The sequence below is a fragment of the Chlorocebus sabaeus genome, chromosome 8 (genome assembly GCF_047675955.1).
Source record: "Chlorocebus sabaeus isolate Y175 chromosome 8, mChlSab1.0.hap1, whole genome shotgun sequence".
Classification (NCBI taxonomy): domain Eukaryota; kingdom Metazoa; phylum Chordata; class Mammalia; order Primates; family Cercopithecidae; genus Chlorocebus; species Chlorocebus sabaeus.
Genome location: NC_132911.1, coordinates 70893262 through 70902071, shown reverse-complemented (window position 1 = coordinate 70902071; position 8810 = coordinate 70893262).

The following is an 8810-nucleotide window of genomic DNA, read 5'->3' as shown; positions in this document are numbered from 1 at the left end:
TTATTTGGAAGCAAAGGTTTGAAAATAGGCAGGGCACAGTGGCTCGCTCTGTAATCCCAGCACTTTTGGAGGCGGAGGCAGGCAGATCACGAGGTCAGGAGATTGAGACCATTCTGGCTAACACGGTGAAACCCCATCTCTACTAAAAATATAAAAAATTAGCCAGGCGTGGTGGCGGGCCCCTGTAGTTCCAGCTACTTGGGAGGCTGAGAGGCAGGAGAATCGCTTGAACCCAAGAGGCAGAGCTTGCAGTGAGCCGAGATTGCTCCACTGCACTCCAGTCTGGGCGACAGAGTGAGACTCTGTCTCAAAAAAAAAAAAAAAAAAGTTTGAAAAACAACTGACAAAATAAGACTTGGCCTATGAGATATTAAAAAGAACTGTGAAACTACATTGTAAGCAGGGCAGATCGGTACTGACCAGGAAAAGACAAGTGGAGCAGAACGGTACTGACCAGGAAAAGACAAGTGGAGCAGTGGGGTGGAACAGAATCCACAAAATAAATCAAGTTCATACATTTAAGATTTCATACATGCTCAAAGTAGCACTTTAGGTCAGTGGGGAAAGACTGGCTTATTTAATAAACAGCACCAGGATAACTGGCTATGATGTTTTCTGGCTCTTTGAGTGCCAATTCAATTAAATGAAACACTTACCTAGTTCTTACTACATTAAAAGTTCTATGCTAAGTACAGGAAGTTAGAAAGATAAATAATGTGATCCCTACTCAAGAAACCTATATTTTAGTGGAAGGTATATATTTGTATACAAGCACATATAATACAAGGCAGGATATGAGGAATCCAAAGAGCTATGGGAACACTAATTATGAGAGTGACTAATTATCAGTGACTAATTATCAGTGAAGATGCGGGGAGGTCATCCACTGACTAGTTAATTCATCCTAGACACTACGTCAAGGTTCTGGATGTATTGATGGCCAGTGTCTGTCCAGCCTGGTCCTCTAAACATGTATCTACTATAGGGATCAAGGAGGAGTGGCTGAAGCCATAGTAAACGGCTATTTGACAATTCAAGGATCCTGGCCCCTAACCCTCTTTCATCTCAAAGTAACTAATGTGTCTCTGTAAAATGCCTCCTAGTTTAAGGCCTGATCCAATAAACACACCCAGAATTACCCAAGCTAAATTTTTAATTCACTGTCTCAAACACAAAGAAATGATAAATGCTTGAGGTGACCGATACTCCATTTACTGTGATGTGATTATTACACATTGGATATTATGGCTCAGAAAAGTTAAATGATTTCTCTAGTGTCATAGAGCTGGCAAGTGGTAGAATCAGGATTAAGCCCAGAATGTATGAGCACAAATTCAATGGGAGATAAAAACCCCATTTTCTGTAAATATACACTGGCTTTGAATCATCAAATCAGTAAATAATTCAAAATGATTAACATTAGATGGATATTTTAAAATCATTTTATTTTGTAATAATATTCATACACTACAACCCATTGAAGAAACAAAGCCAAAAATCCCAGTGATATAATTCTAGTTCCTGCAGGTAGCAAGACTCTCTACTCCATTGACAACAGTGGCCAATTACAGCCAACCAACCAAAGTCATCCTTCTTGGTGAAGACAGACACTGGGTTGAAGAACACATGTGTTATTTGGTCATGGCTCCTTCTATATATCCTCAAAGTGGAAACAAACTTGGTTTTTACTGATGCTACCTTCATTTCAACTATTTTTAGTTTTCTAATTTCTGAAGTGAAGACTGAGGTTAGCAAACTGAAGTATCATCTTAATGGTTTTTAAAAATGTTTGAGAAACTGTGCTATTTTTAGATTCAGTTAACTTAACAACAGTTGACAAATCATAGTAAGCAGGTCAAGCATCTGAGAAGACTGGATGATAAATTAAAACACTATGCATGGCTGGGCGTGGTGGCTCACGCCTGTCATCCCAGCACTTTGGGAGGCTGAGATGGGCAGATTGCCTGAGGTAAGGAGTTTGAGACCAGCCTGGCCAACATGGTGAAACCCCCACTCTACTAAAAATACAAAAATTAGCTGGACATGGTGGCACGCCTGTAATCTCAGCTACTTGGGAGGCTGGGGCAGGAGAATTGCTTGAGCCTGGGAGGCAGAAGTTGCAGTGAGCTGAGATCATGCCATTGCACTGTATACAGCCTGGGTGACAAAAGCAAAGCTCTGTCTCCAAACAAACAAACAAACAAAAAACACTAAGCACAAGCATTCTTATTAATGTGCAATAAGCATTCTTATTAAACAATGTGCAATATGTGTGCCAAGTAGGAAGTTTTTATGGTTCACTGGACTGTATGCCAGATACTTCAAAGAACATTCCAAAGTGATAATCTGACTTGCTGAAGTTTAAAGTTAAGCCTCAAACACCATAGTTTGTCCTTTTTAAAAAAAATTTATGAATTTTTGTTATTTATAATAGTATTGAGACTTTTATAGGACAATTAATTCAGTTTCTATGAGTCAATAACATGCATTTTCTAAAGAGAGTGAAAGTAAAAAGGAGGGAAAAAAAGCAGTGTCCTGGATTAAAAGAGAACTAAAAGATCTAACAACCAAATGCATTGTGTGGAACTTAGTGAGATCCTGATTCAAATGAATCAACTGTAAAAAGACATTTTTGACATAATCAAGGATATCTGATTATGGAATTGATATTAGATATTACTAATACATTATTAGTTTAATGAACATGGCTTTGTAGTATGTAAGAAAATGTTCATATCTTAGAGATGGATCCTTGATTAATGAACGAACAAAATTGCACAATATTTAGGATTTGCTTTAAAATATTACAGCATAGAAAAAAAAGTCAGGTGATGTGAATATTGGCAAACAAGAATTACTGAATCAAAGTCATGGATGTTTATTGTGCTATTCTCTTATGTAAGTTTGACTTTTTCAAAATGAAAAGTTTTTAACAAAATACTCAAAACATTCAAAGAAGGGGAGGGAGTTATGGTTATAACAGTAGACCTTCCAGACTTATGAGGTGGCTATGGTGGTCACCATGAACTGTGTAAACAATTCTTTTTTTTTTTTTTTTTTGAGATGGAGTCTCACTTTGTCGCCCAGGCTAAAGTACAGTGGCGTGATCTCAGCTCACTGCAACCTCCACCTCCCAGGTTCAAGTGATTCTCCTGCCTCAGCTTCCCGTAGCTGGGACTATAGGCGTGTGTCACCACACAAGATAATTTTTGCATTTTTAATAGAGATGGGGTTTCACCATCTTGGCCAGGCTGGTCTCGAACTCCTGACCTCAAGTGATCCACCCATCTCAACCTTCAAAAATTCTTGGATTACAGGCGTGAGCCACCACATCCGGCTCCTGCTTCTACTCTTGACCCTCTCTAGTCATTCTCTACCTACTAGCTATAGCTGTATTTAAGACCATAAATCCAGTCATCTCATTCTTTTCTTTTTCTTTTTTTTTTCTGAGATGGAGTTTCACTCTTATTTGCCCAGGTTGGAGTGCAATGGCATGATCTTGGCTCACTGCAACCTCCGCCTCCTGGGTTCAGGTGATTCTCCTGCCTCAGCCTCCCAAGTAGCTGGGATTACAGGCATGCACTACCATGCCTGGTTAATTTTGTATTTTTTAGTAAAGACAGGGTTTCACCATGGTGGTCAAGCTTGTTTTGAACTCCTGACCTCATCTGATCCACCCACCTCAGTTTCCCAAAGTGCTGGGATTACAGGTGTGAGCCACTGCACCTGGCCTCACTCTTTTCCTAAAACCCTTCAATGGATTCCCATTCCTGGAACACAATCCAAAGCTCTCCTGTGGCTCATGTAGCCCTCTGGGAGCTAGCCCCTGTCTTTTGGACACCACCTGGTTGCATGTGCTCTAGCTTCGTGGCTTCTTTCAGAGCTTAGTGGCCAAGGTCTGCCCTGGTCCATGACCCTCTGAGAGCCGGTTGGGATGTTACTCTTGGCACACCCTTCCCCACTTATTGTTTTTTCCCTTATAGAGTCCAGCTCTCTATCCTCTAGCAATTTATTTGTTTCATGTCTCCACTCTTCTGAAATCTCCATGTGTATTTTGTTTACCACTGTACAGCCAACAGTATTCAATATTTAATCAGTTAAGAAACATTTCTCTTCAAGCTTCCGGTCCCGTAAGTATCAGGTGAATATTGAAATGTAGTTTTGAAATGTTAAAAACAGGGAATTTGGTGACTACTGTCCAAAAAATTGGCCTAAACTTCTGAGGAATTAGTGTTGAGAGAACAGAAGAGGCATTTTGAGAGAAGAAATATCAGAGGGTAGCAAGTGATGATTAGACTGCAGTGCAAAAGCTTACAAAAGGGGAGATGGCAATGCCACTGTGATTCTCTGTCTGTTTGAATTCATTAATCTCTATGTCCCTGTGATGCCCTTTCTGCTCAGTCGGTGCCCAGACTTCTGTCTGAATTCTCTGCTGTGCAGTGAAGCACAGCTCTCACTCACAGGAAGGATCAGGAGACAGGATCCAGATGACTGGCCTGGACCTCTCACTCCCATGCCGGGAGACACAGTTGGTAGGAGACATGCAAAAATGGACATATCACAATCACAGGGAGGTTTTAATGAAGTTATCTAAAGATTGAGAGCGCAAACATACAAAATACGAACAAGATAGTTAACAAATTTGAGCTATTGGATTTATATAAAACTATACATTCATATTATTATTTAAAAAATTTGACACTGCATGGTTCTTATGATGCAACAGGCACTGGTTGTAAGTGCTTTACACTTATTAACTCATTTAAAGAACTGAAGAGTGCACATTCTTTCTTACATTATACAGAACATTTATAAAAGTGGTCATGTACTGGGTCAAAAAGCAAGTCTCAATAGATACCAAAAAATCAGTATCTATAGATCTTATCACATGTAGTAAAAGGACAAAAACACATTAGAAAGCAGTTTCCTTGACAAAGGAAGAAACAGACAGGGAGAGCAGGAGATGGGTGCAGAGGTGAAGTTTTAGCTCTACCTAAAATGCTTTAGAAGGAAGGAAAGAAGGAGAGGAAAGAAGGAGGGAGAGAGAGGAGAAGAGGAGAAGAGAAGAGAGGGGAGGGGAGGGGAGGGGAGGAGAGGGGAAGAGGAGGAGAGGGGAGAGGAGAGAAGGAGGAACGGAAGAAAAGAGAAGAAAAATCCAAATGGAAGGATATTCTGCAAAAGTAACTGGCCTAGGCCGAGCGCAGTGGCTTATGCCTGTAATCCCAGCACTTAGGGAGGCCGAGTTGGGCTGACTGTGTGAGCTCAGGAGGTCAAGACCACCCCTGGACAACACAGTGAAACTCATCTCTACTAAAATACAAAAAATTAGCCTGGCGTGGTGGCAGGCACCTGTAGTCCCAGATACTTGGGAGGCTGAGGCAGGAGACTCGCTTGAACCCGGAAGGCAGTGGTTGCAGTGAGCCGAGATTGCACCACTGCACTCCAGCCTGGGCAACAGACTGAGACTCCCTCTCAAAAAGGAAAAAAAAAACCCAAAAACACTGGCCTGTATTTTTATAAAATGTCAATGTCATGAAAGATAAAGTCAGACTGAGGAAGCGTTCAGCGTGAAGGAGACTAAAGATGCACAACACAGTGTAATGCATAATGCAGGATTTTCTTTTACTATAAATGAGACAGACATAATCCAGAAATAATTTTAGTACATTATTAGGACAACTGGTGAAATCTGAATAAGGTATGTAGATTAAAGTATTGTATCAATGTTAGTTTCCCAGATTTTGATAACTGTTCCATGGTTGTGTAAGAGAGTGTCCTTATTTTTAGAAAATTAGGACTGGAGTATTTAGGAGGAAACAGTCATCATGTATGCAAATTTCTCCTAAATGGTTCAGAAAAATATAACCAGCAAATGTAATATCGAGAGACAAGGATAAAGCAAATGTGGGAAAATATTAACATTGGGGAAACTGTGGAAGGTATATGGGAATTCTTTGTAATAAAAAGAATTTTTCTTTTTCTTTTATTTTTTTTTTGAGGCAGGGTCTTCCTCTGTCACCTAGGCTTCAGCCTCAACTCCCCTGGGCTCAGGTTATCGTCTTGCCTCAGCTTCCCGAGTAGCTGGGACTACAGGCATGCACCACCATGGTTGGCTAATTATTTTTTTATTTGTTTTTAGTAGAGACGAGGTCTTACTATGTTGCCCAGGCAAGTCTTGAACTGCTGGGTTCAAGTAATTTATCCACTTTGGCCTCCCAAAGTGCTGGGATTACAGGTATGAACCATCACACCTGGCCAATTTTTCTGAAAGTCTGAAATTAAGTCAAAATTTTGAAAAAGTTACAGCAATTATGGCAATCTCAATTATGGGTAAATGTGTGTCACATTATCTTCTTTACATTTTAAGTATTTCATAATTTCAAAATAAAAAAAACTCAAGCAGAGCAAATTGTTTATAAGAGGAAACCTCAGAAGAGATGAGGCAGTTGTCAGCTGGTAGAAGGTTCCCTTTCAGGAAACTGAAACTGGGTGCCAGGTGGCTGCAGAGGGGGTGAGAGCTTGGCCCTCACCTCTCCACTGGAGCCTAGTGACCCCATGCAGATAACAACCTGCCCAACTCTTCAGCCCTGACCTGGCATATTTATCTATAACTGGCAGTTCTTCTCTGACAGGATAGATTAATAAGCATTAAAACACATCCAAAATTTATGTACCTATTGTTCATGCAGGTATGCTAGTGTTGTTCAGTCAGCATTTGTAAGACATTCATTGTAAACAAAGCACTGAATTAGACAGAAGAGATGAACAGAAAGATAAACAAGACCTGGCCAAATGTTGCCCCAAATCTATACCTGATTGGAGACAGGAAGGGCCTTGAGTGCCTGTGTGTCAGTAGTGATACTATTCACTTTCATTTTTTTTCTGCCACATTTCATTTTCATACCAATTCTGGTTAGTAGATTTCATTTATTCTCATTTTACAGATGAGAAAGACCAGAGACATTAGCTTGCCCAAAATTACTCAACTACTAAATGACAAAGCCAAGAGTATCATGTCCGAGCTAACATGTCTGACTCCAGAGTTCATGTTCTCTCCTTATCATCATATTTTATAAGTCACAAAAACATGAATACAGCAAAATTTCACTTACTCAACACTCCTGGGGATGAGTCATGCTGGACAGATGAGTAAGTGAAAGGCCATCCTCTGAGAAATATTATTCAAAACCTTCCAAGGTCTCTCTGGAGCAGAGAAGACTCCAGAAGCCTTTGGACAGTCTTTTCCTCCCTGTGGTTCTTTTCCTCTTGGGCTTCTGGGATTTCAAACTCGGCACATCTGGTCTCTCGGAGACACATCCTCCCTAAAAGCTCCAGCAGAAGATGGCCAAAGACCCCTTTTGCCTTTTCTGCTTCCCCAAAGCACAAATGAGAGACTGATAAATTCAGAAATAATTCTAATACCTACAAAATGAGAACAAAATAGGAAATACTTAAAAGCAGTCAGGTTCTCAAAGCACAGCTTTCTGATACTCACCCAGTCCTCTATCTTAAAACAATACCCCTTGGTTCTAGAGGGTGTGACGGCTATGCAGGTCTGTTTCTCATTTGTCAGCATTTTGCTATCTCCTGGCCAAGCAGCTGTCAGTATTTATCTTGTCCATAGTCCTAGAAATGGGTCTAATGATTCATTCTACTTTCATATGTAACCTCCCTGAATTTTAGTTTTGTCATCTGTATAAAAAGGGAATAAAAATATCTAACTCATAAAGACCAAATGGGGAAACCATGTACGCATATCACAAGCAGTAAGCACTCCTATTAGTTACCCAAGTCCAAACAGCTGGTAAGTAAGAGCTGGGACTCCATCTAGCCAGACTGGCTCCAGAATCAGTGTTTCTAATCACCTGTGGTGAAAGTCAACCACCCACACCTGCACTCCACTCAGTTTGCCTTTCTAGTTCATCTCTATCCGAAACCAGGGCCCACAAGCTGATACCACAGCAAGAACAGAATTGAGGGAAGAGAAAGAGCCTATGAATCCATCATATCATATACAGACGGTATAATTCACGACTAAAGATGCAGCTACTTTATAATATTCTGTACAGTTTGAATTCTTAGAGTAGGCATGTAATACTTTCATAAGCAATAAAAAACATACAAATTCACTTTAGGATAAAAAATTACCAAGCCTAGGAACTTTGGAAAGGAAGAAGGGATTGCATATAGTTTTCATTTGATGTTTAATGTCAGTTAAACTGCATTAAAACCACCTGTCAGTAAATAGTATTTTCTTGTATCATGACAGTGCCTAAGGGTTAAGAGTACACATGGGTTGAAGTTCAGTAACACTACCTTACTACTTGTTTGAACCTTACCTAACTTCTCTGTGTTCTCACCTATAAATGGGAATAATAATACCGATCATATAGAGGTATTGTTAGGCTTAAGACAGTATAAATGAGGTGCCTGGTATGGTGCCAGATTCATCACAAGCACTATTTTTCTTTCTACAGTATCACTTCTATGGCTGAAGAGTATCCCATCTCATGCGGATGTGTCATGATTCATTTACCCAGTCCCACACTGTTATTGATCATCTTCAATTTTGTCAATAATAGCACATTTTTTTCACATGCTTCTGTTTATTTCTTTAGGGTGAAACCCTATAAGTGAGATGCTAGATCAAACGATGAGCATTATAAACTTTTGACACACGTTATCTACCATAGTTTTACTAAGTTAAATCTTCTCTATGTTAAAGGTATTTATTCAGCTCTTACCAATGCTGCATATTATTTTAAAGATCTATGCTAATTTTATAGGCCAAAAAAGACACAAACAACTCA